At 40.5% G+C, this 19,148-nt stretch overlaps 1 protein-coding gene across 2 annotated transcripts in view; it reads left to right on the top strand.

Moving 5' to 3' along the window:
- Positions 1-16,695, top strand: part of SMPX (small muscle protein X-linked) — a 52,685-nt gene extending 35,990 nt beyond the window's left edge. For both annotated transcript variants that reach the window (XR_012515794.1, XM_003924101.4), the window contains one exon: positions 16,269-16,695. The gene's annotated coding sequence lies outside the window, so the exon portion shown is untranslated. The remainder of the gene's footprint in view (positions 1-16,268) is intronic.
- Positions 16,696-19,148: the final 2,453 nt, after the last annotated feature.

Below are 19,148 nucleotides of genomic sequence, written 5' to 3'. Positions count from 1 at the left end.
GATTTTCTGTTCTTGTGTCAGTTTGCTGAGAATGATGGTTTCCAGGTTCATCCATGTCCCTACAAAGGACAGGAGCTCATTGTTTTTTATGGCTGCATAGCATGAGATGGGGTTTCACTATGTTGTCCAGGCTAGTCTCAAACTCCTGAGTTTAAAGGATCCTCCTGCTTTAGCCTCCCAAAGTGCTAGAATGACAAGTGTGAGCCACTGCACCCAGCCTGATAGACAGCTTTATAGCTTCTCTCAAATACTATGACAGAAGAACTGAAGCTGGTTTCTGAGCAACTCAGTTGTACAGCCTTGGCCTTTCGGTGAGAACCATTATTTTTATTCTAATGATCTTAGTTACAAGTTACAGAGTCAGGCAGCAACAAGTGTTGGATACAGTTATATCTGTGGTCCTCAGCACTGATTGCACATTAGAATCACCTGGACTTGCTAGAGTGCCACTTGCTATCAGTTAATTGTTGGAGGGTGGCAGGATAGGCCTGGGAATTGGTATGTTTCACAGAATCTTCAGGTGATCCTGATCTGTGTCTTGGTCTGAGAAGGACTGAGAAGGTATTTCTTAGATCGTCCTTTGATGAACTAGACTGAAATCTTTCTTGCTTGGGAAAGTATTTCTTTGGTTGAATGGACAGGTTGCTGAAATGGAAGTATCCAATGGTGGAAAAGAGCCAAGCATTCTTGGAAAGTCATGCAGCAGAGATGTGCATTTATTTACAGAGTGACTCAGTGGTGAGCCATAGTCTCTATTTGGGATAGGACATAGAAAAGAGATACTAAGTTCAGAACTGTCATGTAAGTCCTAACAATAGCCATATCAAGCCTAGAAGGGGCTGAAGATACTGTAGCTCCCACTAATAAATGTGCTGTCTTGTCAGTGTTGTGACTTGTGTCTACCCAGCAATATGTGGAGTCATATTCTCACAGGTTAGGGGACCATCAATGTCACTTAGTCCAACTGAGACCCAGCCCAATGCAGAGATCACCCTATACTCACTGCTCTCCAGATATGTACCATACCCTGGAGAATCACATGGGTTTAACTGTGAACTCAGCAATTTTTAACCCCTATCTAATTCATCTCCCTCTAAAAACTGCCAGGGCCACTATTCCCTTCAGATAATCCCACTTGCACCCTTTGGGAATGACCCATTATAGGGAGAATCCAAGTAAGTCCCCATTCCATTGGAGTTTCTTTTAACAAGTTCTGTCTCTGCACGTATAAACATAAGTGGGTTATGTTTTTGGTATCACATGCTAAGGACTAATCACTGGGTGCTGAGCAGTTGCACTGTAAACTTTGGTTCAAGGTCAGTGAGCTGTGTTGGCCCACTCCCATAAAGCTGAATCCATAAGTTCTCAGGATGCCAGCTCCCTAGATTCTGGCTACTTCTCTTTCTTCCCCATTTCATAAATGCCCAAAGCAATATGGTCCTACCCTGTAGCTAGGATCAAGTTTTTGACATGTCACCCTAAACATGAACTTTTCATAATTCCCACCAATTCACCTATTCCTTGACACATAAAATACAAGAGCTGAACTTGGGCTAAGGCAGCGGTATTAGTTATCTTTGGCTGTGTAACTAATTATTCAAAACTTTAAAGAACAATAAATATTGTCTCACAGTTTCTGTGGATCAGTAATTTAGAGTGGCTTAGCTGGGTGGTTCTAGCCTAGGGTCCCTCATGAGGTTGTAGTGAGATGTTGACTAAGATGGAAGGATCTACTTCCAGGATGGCTCATTCACATCACTGGCTAATTGGTGATGACTGTTATCAGGAGGCCTTGGTGCCTTTCCATGTGGACCCACCCATTGGGATGCTTGAATCCCCTCACAACATGGCAGCCAACTCTCCCTGAAGTGAGTGATCCAAGAAAAAGTAGGGTAGAAGCAGCAAAGTCTTTTATGGCCTAGCCTTAGAATTCATACTTTGTCATTTTCATAACATGCTGCTGATTACACAAGTCAGCCCTATTCTGTGTTGAAGAGGACGACACGAGGATATGAATACCAGGATTCAAGGATCACTGGGAGCCATCTTGAAGGCTGCCTACCATAGCCACTTACCCCTTTCATTTTTCTGGACCTCAGGGTCCAGATTCTCAAACTCATGTAGCTGTGACATTTCAGTATTTGCTTTTCTTTCACCCCTCCTGATCCTCACCACCCAACAATTTCTTATATTTATTTAAAACACCAAACGTTTGTCTTTGGGGAGATTAGAAAGATTATTTCCAAATGTGAAGCCAGTTTCTCTGACGCTTCTAACAGAGAAAGCCTTTGTAAGCCAGACGGTGCACAAACACAGTGCATAGTGTGAGCACTGAGGAAAGTCTTTCTTAACTTCCATGAGTCATTAGTGGGGAGGGGTCCAAAAGGAGGGAGAGGAAGGCAGAACCTCTACAGGGAGGCAAATCCAGAAGAGAACTAAAAATCCATTGTTTGAGGGATACATCTTAGCCTTTGTACACTGTTCCCTCTCCTTAGCTTGCTCCCATATGCAGTGTTTTTCCTGCTCTCTCTTTTGACTTTTTTCTTTCTCTTTCTTTTTTTTTTTTTTTTGAGATGGAATCTGACTCTATTCCTCAGGCTGCAGGAGCTGTGGCACAATCTCGGCTCACTGCAACTGCCGCCTACCAGGTTCAAGTGGTTCTCATGCCTCAGGCTCCTGAGTAGCTGGGATTACAGGTATGCACCACCCAGCCCAGCTAATTTTTGTATTTTTAGTAGAGATGGGGTTTCACCATCTCTACTAAAAGGAGATCTCGAACTCCTGACCTCAGGTAATCTGCCTGCCTTGGATCCCAAAGTGCTGGGATTACAGGTGTGGCCACCGCTCCTGGCCTCTCTTTTGATTTCTGAGGGTCAAAACCAGAACAACAAGAAAAAAGCAGAGGATATCATGAAAAATCCAACCAACGGGAGGGAAAACTCTCCTCAGGAGTTAGAATTCCATTAATCTGAGATGAAACTGAATGAAGCCCAAGTAACTTCCTAAGAGAAGCACAGATTTTTTTTTTCTGTGAAAACTTACGTTTCTGAAAACACACACACACACACACACACACTCAGGCCAACATACACATTTTAAAGCACAAAACTCAAAATTGTGCTAACTATTATCAAGTTCTTTTCAGGATCCTCTTTGAAATAGCCATCTTCCATGAAAGGAAAGAAGAAGAAAGAAACCTCTTGTATATTCTCTATCCTTTTTCAATCAGTTCAAAAACGACAAGGCTTGTCATGTCTGATCAGCTTAACTAGTCAGGAAATGACAACTTTCTCCCTGCCTGACCTATTTTGTCTAATGGGGCTCACTCCTCTGCCCTCTGACAAGCTACCTTCTCTCCAGAGTTCCATTTATAGCAGGACTTTATTAATGGTTAAATCGTTAGGAACGGAACTGTCTCCCTCACAAGGTTTATTTTCCCTGTTCAATAAATTAAGCCAAGGGATCTGAGAGACTGCCCATTTCTGCTTTATTTGAGCTCAAATTCCTTACAGCCCACAAAATACTGCAAATTGACAGAAGAGAGCTCAGTATGAGTTCCCACTGCTTGCCCAACAGTATGTGGTCACTTGCAAGTTGTCTTGGATTTACTGCTCAAAGTAATGTTTGTGTAGCCTGTGGGAATTTTCCTCAGCCCTCGATGGAAGTTTGAGATCTGGAACTGAAATGCTTCAGTGAGGAGCCCCTGGGCCTTTGCTAATGGACAAGGGACTCCCTTCTCAATCCTCAGGCACAAGCCATTGGACAAGTGCTGTGATATTCTCATATGTTTGACCCCTCTCTTCACCTTGAAATAAGGTTTGCAAACTTCATTCATCCACTATGTATTTTTGTTGCTATCACACAGGTGACCTCGCTGAACAATTGGAGCATTAATGGCCACAGCTGTTAAAGTGACCTGTGCACTTCACTACTTAAAGCCTTTTCTCACTTGTTTTCAGTTGCCAGAGCCCCACAGTCAGTGGATCTTTCAAAAAGTACAAAATCAAACCCCACAAAATGGATTGGGTCACTGCCCTGCTGCACATCCTTCAGCAGCTCCCCTTGACCCTTAGGGCCTGTGTTAACTGTCTCAGACTCAGCAGGCCTTTTTCATCTTGCATTTCTGCCCGCGCAGGACATTCCTCGCTACAACCCTAGTGAACTTCTCCCAGTTGATGGTGGTGCCATGCTGATTCCAGGCCTTTACACATGCTCATGATATTCTTTTTTGATCTTTGTTTCCTCCTGTACTCATTAGCTGGCTAACTCCTACCCATTATTCAAGTCTCAGTTAAATACTATTTTTGAAAAACTTGTCTGTTGCCTCTTAAACTGGATAAAGCATCTATAGCAGGCATCCCCAAACTTTTTACACTTTTTACAAACTTTTTACCAGTTCACTGTCCCTCAGACCGTTGGAAGGCTGCCACATACTGTGCTCCTCTCACTCACCACCAATGAAAGAGGTGCCCCTTCCTGAAGTGCGGCGGGGGCGAGATAAATGGCCTCAGGGGGCCGCATGCAGCCCGCGGGTCCGTAGTTTGGGGACGCCTGATCTATAGCTTCCTGTGTTTGTCCCAGGATAGCAGCACTCATCACAATGGAGAACTGGATTGTCATTGTTTATTCTGTCTGATTTTCCTTCTAGATCTTAAGTTCCATGAAGGGGGATAACTTTTCTGATTTATCCACTAGTGTATTCACAGTGCCTAATACATTTTACAGTATATAACATAGCCCAAATAAAACTGGGAATTCTGCTTTTCACTTTTAAGAACATTTAAGCATCTTTAAGCACAGAGCTGTGTCCAAAAGAAACATACATTGTTTTCTAAAAATGGCACCTGTGTTAGTCTGTTCTCATGCTGCTAATAAAGACATACTTAAGACTAGGCAATTTATAAAGGAAAGAGGTTTAATTGACTCACAGTTCAGCATGGCTGTGGTGGCCTCAGGAAACTTTCAATTATGGTGGAAGGGCAAGCAAACACATCCTTCTCTACGTGATGCCGGAAGGAGAAGTGTCTAACCAAAGGAGAAAAAGTCCCTTATAAAACCATCAGATCTCGTGAGAACTCACTATCACGAGAACAGTTACCATGATTAAAATACCTCCCACCGGGTCTCTCCCACGACACAATCCCACGTGGGGATTATGGGAACTACAATTAAAGACGAGATTTGGGTGGGAACACAGCCAAACCATATCAGTCGTCAAAAGGAATGTAAATCTTCACCTAAGAAAGATTTACATTTTAAAAGAGTACAATGAACACTGGGTGATGGTTACACTGAGAGCCCAGACTTCTACGCAATGTATCCATGTAACAAAACTGCATTTGTACTCCTTAAATTTAAAATAAAAGAAAAAAGAAAAAAAAAGATTTACATTGTAAAACACACTGTAAAACTACCTAAAAATCTTCTCATTGGCCCAGGATTCCCTCATCCTGGAGACATTTTACCTCAAATCTCTCTTCTTTCTTTCCAAGAAATCCTATTTTCCACTGAGTCCCCAAGTCCCTTTTCCATGTAATTTAGACTCAATTCACTTTTTTCAGTTCTCGTCTCTACACATTTAGATCTCCCCAACCATCAGCACCACAAAGAGCTTGAAGCCAAAATGACAAAGATTGAATTTTGTTTGGAAGATAGAAGAGGAGGAAGGGATGTTTTAATTTATAAGCTTTTTGTGGATCTTTGTCCCTGAATAATACTAATAGTACATGCTGACTATGTCGGAGGTACTCTGTTAAATGCTTTACTATGTTATCCCACAACCACCCTGTGAATTTGACATCATTATTTCCCTATCCTTTGGAACACTGGGGCTTTCGTTGTTGGGTAAGTTGCCCAAGGTAGCATAGGAAGAAAGCAGGAAAGCTGGGTTTGAAGGCAGAGTGAGCTGTGAAAATGTCTCCACAGTAGGCACTCAGGAAACATTAGTTGACTGCTAAGACAGGGTCCCACCTGGGAACCAACTTGGAAACTGGCAAGGCAAAGAGTATAAAAGCAATTTCTCTGATGAATTGACTGCAAACACATGTCAAAGCTTTATTTTAAAGCTGCTTAAAGAGGCTTCAAAACTCCAGTTCTAAAACTTGGAGTAGGAAAACATGTGGTTAGATAACACTGTGAGACAAGGTACAAGTGATCAGTAAACTCTGTTACAAGCTGACTTTAGTGAGGCAGGTATATCAAATCTCTCAGAAGGGGCTCTTAATCTCATTAAAGTTGATTAGAAAATTACTAATATGTTTTATCAGCAATGCTTCCCAGAAGGGATCACTTAACACGCCACTGCACAAAGCTCTGTTCTAGCTCAGGTTTGCGATCATTGTCTTTCATCAGAAACAGCTCTCTTTAAACCTGCTCTTTTCCACCTCAGCACTATTGACAATTGGGCTAGATAACTCTGTCGTTGGGGCTTTTCCGAGCATTCTAGGATAGTTAGCAGCATCCCTGGCCTCTACCCACCAAATGCCAGTAGTACCCTCCCCTTCCCGATTGTAATAACCAAAAAATATCTTCACATGGTGCCAAATGCCCACTATGGGGCAGGGGGCAAAAATCATTCTCTCTCTCTATTAAATACTGCTTTAGAACCTTCATTTTCTTTCTTTTTTTTCATATTTATATTTTTAACCTTTATAATCATAATAAAAATGTGTTACAATTATGCAAAAATTGAAAACACGGAAAAATATACGGCAGAAAATAAAAATTAGCCACCTCCCAAGGACATAACTGTAAATTTAGTGTATTTCCATCAAGTGATTTTTCTCTCTTTACATAAAATAAAAGAATATATGCTTTTTTAACTTATTATATTGTTTTTTTTTCTTTTTTTTATTTATTGCATTTTAGGTTTGGGGGTACATGTGAAGAACATGCAAGATTGTTGCATAGGTACACACATGACAGTGTGGTTTGCTGCCTTCCTTCCCCTCACCTGTATCTGTCATTTCTCCCCATGCTATCTCTTCCCACCTCCCCACCTCCCCATCCCTCCCCCATTTCCCCCCAATGGCCCCCAGCGTGTAGTGCTCCCCTCCTTGTGTCCATGTGTTCTCATTGTTCAACACCTGCCTATGAGTGAGAACATGCGGTGTTTGATTTTCTGCTCTTGTGTCAGTTTGCTGAGAATGATGGTTTCCAGGTTCATCCATGTCCCTACAAAGGATGCAAACTCATCGTTTTTGGTGGCTGTGTAATATTCCATGGTGTATATGTATCACGTTTTCCCTATCCAGTCTATCATCGATGGGCATTTGGGTTGGTTCCAGGTCTTTGCTATTGTAAACAGTGCTGCAATGAACATTCGTGTGCATGTGTCCTTATAGTAGAATGATTTATAATCCTTTGGATATATACCCAGTAATGGGATTGCTGGGTCAAATGGGATTTCTATTTTTAGGTCATTGAGGAATCGCCACACTGTCTTCCACAATGGTTGAATTAATTTACATTCCCACCAACAGTGTAAAAGTCTTCCTATTTGTCCACATCCTCTCCAGCATCTGTTATCTCCAGAAGAACCTTCATTTTCAAGTGGTCCATGAACCAATAGCAACAGCATCCCCTGGGTAGTTACTAGATTTGTATGGTCTCAGGCCTCTCCCCAGACCTTCTGAGTCAGAATTTGCAGTTTAACAGGGTCCCCAGGAATTCATATGGATGTTGAAGACTGAGACGCCCTCCTAGGCTGTGGTTCTCAACCTTGTCTGCACATCAAGGCACCTGAGGAGCTTTACAAATTACTGATTGCACTTCCAGAGACTCTGATGTAATTGGTTTGGAATAGCCTGGGCTTTGGGATGGTTATAAAATCTCCCCCCACCCCAGCAGGTGATTTAATGTGTGGCCACATTTGAACTCTCATTCTAGGTGGTTTAACTGCCCCCCCCTCCATCAGCATGTATGCACGCGCACGCACACACACACACACACACACACACACACAGAGCAGAGTTACAACAGCCTATAAACAAGATCTCAAATCTCCAAATTGATGATGCTTTCTTCCTTTCCATAAACATCCTTCTTTTTTTGGCCTCTTATCACTTTTAAGATTATAAAATTAAGTCATTTGATGTTAGTGTCAAAAGGTAAGGTTTGGATACAAGTAGCTTTTAAAATAATGGTTGGAATGATTTAGAAGAAAAAATGAAGGCATTGATTTAAACTTCCCTGGATAGCTTTTTAAAGAAGAGCCATCAAAATCATCCCTCGAATTCTCCTTAATTAAAAAAAAAAGGTACTTGAAAAAAATAACAAACATTAAATAGCAAACTCTATCAAGAAAATTGTTTTGCATGAAATGCATAATTATATAAAGAGCCCATGTAAATTGGAAAGCAAAATGCTAGCACCTTAATAAACATAGGAAATGAACTCAATTCAGAAAAGTGAATGTATAATTACTAGAGAAGCCTAAGAAAATGTACAGCCTCAGTAGAAATCAAAGGAATGCTCAAGAAAACAGTTGCCGCTTTTCCTTTAAGAAAATCCACAAATACAAATAGGAAAGTGATCATGAAAAAGATACATACTCATTCTCAACAAATATTGAGTATCTTCTGTATAGCAGGCACACAGTAGCATGAATGATGAGTGCAGGGGGGGTGTTAATAAATGGAGAAATTCCCGGTCATTGTGGATTTATATCTCTTCCAACCTAGTTATGTCTTGATGAAAGTCCATTCTAAAGAAAATGTTCACATGGAAAAAGTTGTGTTCATTTATGGTAGCAAAGTTAAGAACCTAAGTGTCCAGTAATAGGATTTCAGTTAAGCAAACTCTGGTGCAGCCACCTGATGAAATACTATGGATACTATTTGTGATATAATGAATGATAAATAATTGATACAGTATAAAACTGGAAAAATGCTTCAGTGATTGAGTCAATTTTGAAAATGCTACAATGGTATGGTCCCCACACCCAACACACACAATATATATTTGTATATTTAAGGTTTCAAGGAACCCTTAAACTAAGAAAATGGTTTATCTTTGCTTAACCCCGTATTTCTCAATTTATCTGATGACTGATGCTTTTCTTTTTCCCTCTTTTCCCCTTCCTTTCTTTCAAAATGAAAACTTGTTTTATCATCTCTTGGAACTATTATTTCTCAAATGAACAAAACCTCGAGGATTTGCTGGCACATACAGTAGTATTTAAAAGCTATGTAAAAATAAAGGCCATACATGGGTATATACATGGTAAAAAATTCATCAAGTTCACTTCAGATTTGTGCATTTTACTCTATATAAAGTATTTTTAGAAACACTCCTAGATTCTGAGAAGGCAAGAAATATTTTTAAGTTGAATTTTGGTGTTCATTAGAACAAATGCATGAATATTTGATAAGTCAACTTTTAGGTACACTACAGATATATTTATGTGTATCAGTTGCTAATGTGTGCCTCTAATGTACTTCCAATATGTACTGATTACTTAATGATATGGTTTGGCTGTGTCCCTACCCAAATCTTGAATTGTAGCTCCCATAATTCCCATGTGTCATGGGAGGGACCCAGTGTGAGGTAATCAAAGCACAGGGGCAGGTCTTTCCCATGCTGTTCCCAGATAGTGAGTAAGTCTCATGAGATCTGATGATTTGATAAAGGGGAATTCCCTTGCACATGTCCTATCTTGCTTGCTTGATGCCATGTAAGATGTGATTTTGCTCTTCCTTTGCCTTCCACCATGATTTTGAGCCCTCCTCAGCCATGTGGAACTGTGAGTCCATTAAACCACTTTTTCTTTATAAATTACCCAGTCTTTAGTATGTCTTTATTAGCAGTGTGAGAACAGATTAATACACGTATGCTAATTTTTACAAGTTTTACAAAACAATTTAGTGTAGCAGAAAGAGCTCCAAACCTCATCCTGGATCAGCCAATAGCTAGCTGTGTGATCCTGGACAAGTGACTCAACCCCTCTGGATCTTAATTTCCTAATTTCAAAAATGAAGATCAATACCAAAATTCTAGTTCCATTCATCTTTGAATAAGTTTTACTATTTTAAAATATTATAGTTATATCTTTGCCTAATAATACGTCAAAAGCCATTTTTTATCTCACTACTCACTCTTTGGACCACTCATTACCATCATTGTGACTGTGAAAACAATCAATCATTCAGCTTTAAGGTGATTTCTATGACAGTGTGCTTTCCAGGAATGCATTAGGGGAAGAAGGCAGGGAGGCCTACATTTGTTTCACACATTCTGTTAGTTAAATGTCAAAAATTAGTTTTCTGTTTGGTTGCTCCAGAAACCCTGGCTGACACAGATCATTTCTGGACAGTTGTAGGAAGATTCTGTGTACTTCTGATACAATCAACATTGTCTCTAGGCTTTGAATGCCAAGGCATAAACAATGTAGAAAGATTTTTGTCATCTTTGGAAATGCTGAGAACCTCTTGGTTAAGACATCAGTCTCTGACTTATTTATCACTTTGTCTACATCTAGACTTTATTAAACTCTGCCTTAGTAGGGAAATCTTGGGTCAATATTTCTCCAATGACGTTGGTGGCCCCTTTAGAAACAGGGAGGACAATGAATGTTCTGAAGGATGAAGAGAAATTTCCCACAAAATTGAGCTGCCTATGGTGACTGGTCTTTGATAATGCTCCTTTATCCATCAAGATCTCACCAAACAAATGTTGTATCTCAGTTGCCAACCCCTAACTCTGACTTGATATCCAGTACAACAAACTCTCAATATAATAGGATTAATAAAAAATATTTTAATGAGATTTGACCTGGATATGCCATTTGCCTTTACTTTACGATCACTCAGATTCTCCAGGAACCGCACATAGCACTTCTTTAATCTGGATTTCAGTTGTAGGATTTGACCAAGACAAATGTTCTGGTCTTTGTGCCTTCCTCCTCTTCTCTGTTTTTATATAGTTATTGGTAGAAATATTTCAGTTTTCATGTTAACTACCAAAGGCTTAACGAGTTGCAAAGGAAAATTCGGTGGATGTTTCACAATTTAGAAAAAAATGTTTCTAAGTTTTACTTGGAGTTTTGTTTCTCTGACTTTACAAGTACCTGTTTGGGACAAAAGAAAGAGTTCTGGGTTTTGAGTTGTTTGGGTGCAATTCCAGGCTGATCACTTCTCTGACCTTGGGTGTGTGTTGTTCCTTACAAGCCTTAGTTGTAGCTTATACCACTTTCCTTAGGAGGTGCTCCTGATGAGTACAAAAGACAATGTGTGTGAATGTGCTCTGTAAACTCTAGGAGACTACAAATTCCAGGCTTTTGTTTTATTTCTGATGCCCTTTAAGTAACTCCAAAGTTTTAACCAGTTTGCTCTGGGTGCATAGTTGGCCATTGCATATGGAACCAGACCATGAGGCACTGCCTTCTCTCAAGTACCTTTGAGTGTCACTGTGTTTATGGCTACATAATTTAGCACCACGTAGGAGGAAGTAATCATTGCACTGCCCTGAGTGTCTGGTTAAAGGACCAAATGCAGACAAGTGTTGAGTGGACTCCATTTCCCACATGATGTATGTGGGGCCATGGCGACTATGAGTAACACAGCTATAAATGGGTCACAGCAAGGCATAAACATCACATGTCTGGACTTAGGGTGACACAAGAGAGATAGTTGGCGTACCATCCCCACACCAGCCAAGATATGCCCTTCCCAAATATAAACTAGAGGTTGTGCTTCCATGTCATTTTTGGTTTGGGTACAAAAGGTATGTGGGGTATCCAGAGAATAACTTTTCGGCTTGTTGCCTTACCTTCCCCATCGTTCTCACAAATGTCCCCTACAGGAGAACAGGGCACAGGAGAATAGCTGACAGCTGTTGTCTAGGCAGCAAAGCAGTGTGGCCCTGGAGACAGCCCAATACACTTGCATTCCAACACCCTGACAAACAAGTGTGCTTTACAGCATGGGCAATTTTAGCTCTGGATCCCTTCCCATTGTTTCTCATTTCTAAATTCGAGCCCTGACGAAGAGCAGGGAGCTCAGGTCTCTGGATTCCCAAATTTTTGTGTTCTTGTATCATGCCGGCATTCCCAGCACACGCTGAGTCTCCAAAAGCCAGGGATAGAGACTCTGGCCCTCTGGGACTTTGTACTCTGGGAAGCACTATATCTGACCTTATCCATCAGTGCAGTCCTGTTTCCAGGCTTGTTGGGCTCTCTTGAATTCTACCGGGACCCAGGAGTGTGGGAAGCTGAGGGACAGGGTGATCTGCAGGACACCTGCAATGGTTCCTCTGTTTCATCTGTCACCTCATGCCTGGCTCCTTCTGCAAAGAAGAATCAGGTTTATTTTATAGGCTGAACAAGGTAGCTGTGTAGTCAGTTGGTGGAGCGCCTGGCACCTAGTAGGTGCTCAAAATTGGCACTGCCACTGTCAGCTGTTTCTCCACTCCCACATGAACACAGGCTGATAGCACTGGCCCAGCTTCTCCCTCTTCACAGTTTTTTTTTCAGGCTTCCTTTGGCTCTCAGCTGCAGTAAGTAAAGAGAAAGAGCACAGTTCCCCTGGGGCTAGTGTTATATTAAGAATTCCATGTATTTGTTTTTCTAAATAATATGGTCATCTCACAGTGGTCATGGTGGTCTGGGAAAACTGGATCAAGATTTCCCTGTGTTTTAAAAAAATTTTTATTTTCATAGTTTTTGTGGTACAAGTGGTTTTTTGTTACATAAATGAATTATATAGTGATGAATTCTGACACCTGTCACCGGAATAGTGTACATTGTACCTAATACGTTGTTTTTATCCCTAGCCTCCCTCCCACCCTTCCCCTTCTTAGTCTCTAAAGTCCATTATATCACTCTGTATGCCTTTGCATACTCATAGTTTAGCTTCACTTACGAGAACATACCATTTTTGGTTTTCCACTCCTGTATTACTTCACTTAGAATATGGCCTTCAGCTCCATCCAAGTTGCTGCAGAACACATTATTTCATTCCTTTTTATGGATGGGTAGTATTTCATGGGGTATATATACCACATTGTCTTTATCAACCCATTAGTTCTCTATGTTTACAAAAGTGTCTCAAAGTCGGAGAGGCCTATAAACTGAACCCAGTCATGAAGGGCATCTTATGGCTTTCAAATACAAATGGCTCATCCTGTGTTTCTGAGTATAGCCATAATTTCACTTATCTATCTGGGACAGATAAAGCATTATCAGAGTCCATATTAAACCTGCCATATAAATGGTATCCATTTCTGGGTTGCAGATGGTGCTTCTCAGTCTGGACACATGTTGGAGAGAAATCCCACCTCATAAAACATGCTTCAGTGACAATTTCCTATGGGTCATTGCCCATTCCATGCTGTTCAGAGAAGCCCAAGGAATGCCTCGGCTTCAGGGGAAGCATGTCATGGGCCTCTCACTTAGAGAGACTGGCCATATGTCACCCAGCACACTGACCATAGCAGTAAAGTGGCTAGAACATACCCTTGCCATCATGAAGCTAGAGCTGGGACCTAGGGCAGAATTGCCAGCATAGTGGGGACATAGCACATCAAACCAACACTCCTGAATTTCTGCATCTATGGGTCTTCACTCATTACTGCTGCCCCACATTGAAGAATGTGGGTTTGGCTATAACTGCAACTCCAGTTCTTTTCTATCTTCATTTCCCCAGTAGTCCAACTCATCAATTGCTGGACCCCTGCTATGTGTCAGATGCCATGATAGGCAATGGGATGTAAAAATGAATAGGACATATTTATATACTTCATATTTATAACTAAAATAGTTAAACACATAGAATCAAAGAGTGAAGTGGTGCTTGCCGGGGGGCAGGAGGAAATGGGGAGTTACAAATCAATAGGCATAAAGTTTCAGTCAAGCAAGATGAGTAAGCTCTAGAGATCTGCTGTACAACATTGTATTTAAGGTCAACAATGATGTATTACACACTTAAAAATGTATTAAGAGAGTAGATCTCATATTTTGTTCTTTTAATAATAAGATAAAATGCTGGAGAAATACAAGAACCTATGCTGACTGCTGTCGATAGCATTTTCAGTTCTGCAATCATTAGTAACTTCCTACCTTTTCCTCTGGTTCACAAACCATCCTTCCTGTCAGTGGAGTGGAAAGAGCCCCAAAGTCAGGACAACCGTGTTAAATTCTCAGTTTTTCTATCTAGCAGCCATGAGACTTTGAGCTAGCTACTTTGTTTTTTGAACCTCCATGTATTTCATCTAATGGTGAGTACAACACAACCTGCATCACAGTAATGCTAGAAATGTTCAATGACACAATGGGCTTTGTGATCTCTAAAGAAATATACAAGAAAGAGATGCTTTCTTATAGACAGATCTCTGATGTAGACTTCTCAGGGCTCAGTGGCCAGAACTGGGTCCCATGGCTACCCCTAGCTATGAGAGACTGAGAAATGAAGTATAGTATTTGACTCACCAGCCTTTGTAGTAGAGAAAAACAAGGGTTATGGAGGGTGCTGAACCAGAGTTTCTACCCTAGCAAGGGGAATATCCTTGTCTATGGAGTTTTCTTTCTCCAGCCATTGACAATAAAAAAGATGAGCATTCAATTTTTAAGAAAAGATTTAGCCCATTCACATAAGGAAAACACCCTAGGAATGACACCAAAGGCTAATGAAAAATAAATGTGTAAATAGTATTCAAGAGTCCCTGCATTACAAGAGGTTTGAAAAGAAGTGGCAGCATATCAATTAGCTATTGCTGCATACCAAACCAGCCCCCAAATTCAATGTTTAAAACAAAATCATTTCTTATTCTAGCTCACATGTTTTGGGCTCTGCTGATATAGGTTGGGCTCAGCTGATCTTAGCTGACCTCACTGTTGTGTCTGCAGGTCATCTGGGGGCTCTACTCTGCATGGGGCCTAGTTAGGGTGCTTTAGCAGGGGTGACTGCTCCACATACTTCTTATCCTTCTTCTGGGATTAGAAGGCTATCCTGGGCATACCCTTGTTATGGCAATAGCAGAAATACAAGAGTAAGAAAAAACATGCGATACCTCTTGAGGCATAGGCTCAAAACTGGCACACCATCATTTCTGCCTCATTCTGTTGACCAAAGCAAGACATGTGGCCAAACTCAGGCATGAGGAATTATACCCCACCCACAGTGGTAGAAAACTGCAAAGTTACATGGCAGTAGGGAGAGGTGAAGAACTGGAGCCATGAATGCAAATTTGCCTCAGGCACCAATGGTCTTACAAGCCATAATCATAAGACTAACACTATAATCCTTCAGTAGAAGCTATCCTAATTTAATTTAGAATTACTTAAATCACTAGAGCCAAAGTTGATGGCCACAGCATCTACCCATAGGTCAGTTACATTCATGGAACTGAGAGATGAAGTTTTCAAGTGCCAATGGGGTCTTCAATTTTGACTTGTTCCTATCATATTGATTTATAATCTGTCCCTAACATATCTAATGAAAATTAAACAATGATGCACCTGGAGGACATTATGCAAAGTCAAATAAGCCAGACATAGAAAGACAAATATGGCATGATTTTACTTATACATAGAATCTAAAAACGTTGAACTCATAGAGGCAGAGAGTCAAATGGTAGTTGCCAGGGGCTTGGGGGGTGGTGTGGATGGGGAGATGATGGTTAAAGAATACAGAATTTCAGTTACACGAGAGGAATATGTTCTGGAGATATATTAGTCCATTCTCATGCTGCTATGAAGAAATGCCTGAGACTGGGTAATTTATAAAGGAAAGAGGTTTAGCTGACTCACAATTCTGCAGGGCTGGGGAGGCTTCAGGAAACTTACAATCATGGCAGAAGAGGAAGCAAACACATCCTTCTTCATGTGGCAGCAGCAAAAAGAAGTGCAGAGCAAAAGCGGGGGAAGCCATTATAAAACCATCAGATATCATGAGAATAGTATGGGGGGGGAACCGCCCCCATGCTTAAATTGTCTCCACTTAGTCCTACCCTTGACACGTGGGGATTATTACAATTCAAAATGAGATTTTGGGTGGGACACAGCCAAACCATATCATATCTGTTGTACAGCATCATGACTATAGTTAATAATGTATCCTTGAAAATTGCTAAGAGATCTTAAATGTTCTCACCACAAAAATAAGTATGTGAGGTGACAGATACGATAATTATGTTGACTTAATCATTTCACAGTATATGCATATATCAAAACATTGCATTGTGCACTATAAATATATACCTCCATTTTTGTCAATTATGCCTTAATGACATTGGAGAGAAAAAAACTCATGCTTCCTTTGTTTTTTCTTTTGCAGGCTTGATGTGAAGAATTAAAGAGGAAGAGAATGGATTCAAATGAATATAGCTCACTAAAATTTTATATATTTGTATGACGATTACGAACCTCCTGAATGCCTGAGATTCTAGCAGAAATGTCCTGTTTGTACATTTATATATCTTCCTTCTAGTTGGCTGTATTTCTTACTTTAGTTTATCTTCCTTTTGGCACCTCACAAAACAAATTAGCCCATAAATTCACCACCTGGAGGGTGTGGTTTTGAGGAGGGATATGATTTTATGGAGAGTGATATGGCAATGTGCCTAATGATTTTGATGAAAAGTTTCCAAGCTACTTCCTACAGTATTTTAGTCAATATTTGGAAAGTGTTTTAGTTCTTCACCTTTTAAATTATGTCAATAAACTTTTTATGCATTCAAATAAATATTTGAGTAAATGTAAAATGTGAATCTAGACTAAATTTTTATATTTCAGATAGCTACATATTCCCTAACCTGGAGAGAAATGAGATATGAGTCAGTCCAATCCCATATTGCCTAAGTGGGGGCCTTTCATTCTGAATTATTGACTACCATGGGTAAAACCGGCTGACTGATCACTCATATCAATTTAAATATCACCTGCGGAATTGGATATCATTGATACTCTTCCGCCAAGGATGAGGAGTTTTACAGTGAGTGCATTTTACATCTATAGAACCTTAGAAACTCCCCTCACCTGGATGGAATAGAGTTCATTATAAGTTAGAAACTCCCCTCACCCAGATGGAATAGAGTTCATTATAAGGCACAATAAAGTAAAGCTGAGCAAACAGAACAAGAGAGGAGAAGAGCCATCCAAAGATGAAACATGTCTCCTGCTGCTAAAATGGAAAGTCTCTATATCAACTGAATCAATGTCCAACACTATCATAGACCAAAAAGAATCACCTGTGCTCGTCTAGAGTCCTATGATCTTCTGAAATGCTCGGGCAACTTCACAGTGTGAAGATTTGAGGGACCAGGTTATCAAGATCAAACTGTTTGAAAAGCAAGCATGTCAACCACCTGGTATGCAGAGACCTCAACACCATTTCTCAGGCTGAATGACTTTGATCCTTGCTTCAGAGTCAACCATTGTAAAAAATCAGATGTACTTTGAAACATCCCAAGTATAAATTACTCTCCCGCTTTTCTGTTTCATAGAGATCGGTTTCCAAAAGCAGGACTACCATTGCCTACACATGTGACTGGCCACAGAGTCAGCAGTGCCTGATGAGTTAAGTTTTCCCGAAAAGGTGCCTGTCTGGTCATAGGTACTATGTGTTTCACCAGACTGTAGTTTATTTGGTCATCTACATCTAATATATACATTTGGCATGGGGATTATCAATCAAACCAAAATATACCAGCTGAAGAATCTGTCAGAAGACGAGGTAAACAGGTTCTAAATAGGTGTTAGGTTGCCTCAAGTTGTCTCACTCTATTCTGATTAGAGTAGTTGCGTAGGGTTACCAAATTTGTCTCAGTGCTCACTTTGTTTTAATGTAAATTATTTTCAGTTTCAAAATTAAGTTCTGGCATAATGTTATAAAAATTGTCTTCATATTTTAATGTAGTCTTCCAAGACAAATTTGCAGCACAATACATACCAGTCATTAGACAAAGTCTATGGATTTTTTTGAATTTTAAATTTAATGTGTAATGTATTTTGTTAAGGCTCAAATTCACTATGTATAGGATTTAGGAACTTCCACATTTTATCATTCATTGGATAGCACATAATGTAATATAATATAAGAAAAGACACAGTCTTTGCTTTCGATGAAGTTATAATTTTTAAAATTCACACATTTTATGCTAAATGGCTCCTTAAAAAACCTATATGTCTCACTGAAACAGCCTTATTTATCTTATAGATTTATAAACAACCAATCATTATGCAACTTTTCCATGAAAAAGAAAGTACAAACCGAGGAAGATTCATTAGGAGAGAGAAACAACTCTGGTGTGAGTAAGCATAAGGTACCATACTCAGTTTTTAGTGTGCATACTGTAAATCAGGCGTCCCCAAACTACGGCCCATAGGCCGCATGCGGCCCCCTGAGGCCATTTATCCAGCCCCCCGCCACATTTCAGGAAGGGGCACCTCTTTCATTGGTGGTCAGCGAGAGGAGCACAGTATGTGGCAGCCCTCCAACGGTCTGAGGGACAGTGAACTGGCCCCCTGTGTAAAAAGTTTGGGGACGCCTGCTGTAAATGGTGTGATAATCATATTGTACTACAAGCTGAGTATCTTTGAGTACAATACAACAGTAACTCCACCCACATTTTCTGGATGCCTACTATGTGTCAGGCTCTATGCTAAGTGCTGGGGTAACACAGAGCACATTCATCCAGGAAAATTACCTTGCTTATAACAACCCCTCATACGTCTGTCTTCCCCCTCCCCCATATATGGGATTTTCCTATACTGTGCTTGAAGCATAAGTGAAAGAAGGCCCCACTTAGTCCAGGACCTCACAGGACACTTGGAATGCTTCTCACTTTGGAGCAGAAGCCATTAGGAACACATAAGCCTCTCCAGAATTATCTCAAGCACTCATTTTGTATGACCTTTACATTTCAACAGCACAGACTGAAAGGTAATTAGCTTTGTTTCCAAGGTTACTTACTGAACAGCTGAATGACACAGTAGTACTCTAAGCTAGGCCGAGGGCATGGGAGATGATAATTACCCAAATGAATCCCTCATTTTTAACTAGAGCCGTTAGAGGATTTACAAAAAGCCTCACATTCTGATCAGGCCCATGTAAGGAACACTACTAATTTTAAGGTACCATCCTGTGAAATCCCCTCTCCTACATTCTTGAGCTGACCTAGAATTAGGGTTCCCCCTTTGGCAATGAGAACAGGGC

The sequence above is a fragment of the Saimiri boliviensis genome, chromosome X (genome assembly GCF_048565385.1).
Source record: "Saimiri boliviensis isolate mSaiBol1 chromosome X, mSaiBol1.pri, whole genome shotgun sequence".
Lineage (NCBI taxonomy): Eukaryota > Metazoa > Chordata > Mammalia > Primates > Cebidae > Saimiri > Saimiri boliviensis.
The sequence above is the reverse complement of the archived record's forward strand: the minus strand, read 5'-3'. Positions and strand labels throughout refer to the sequence as shown.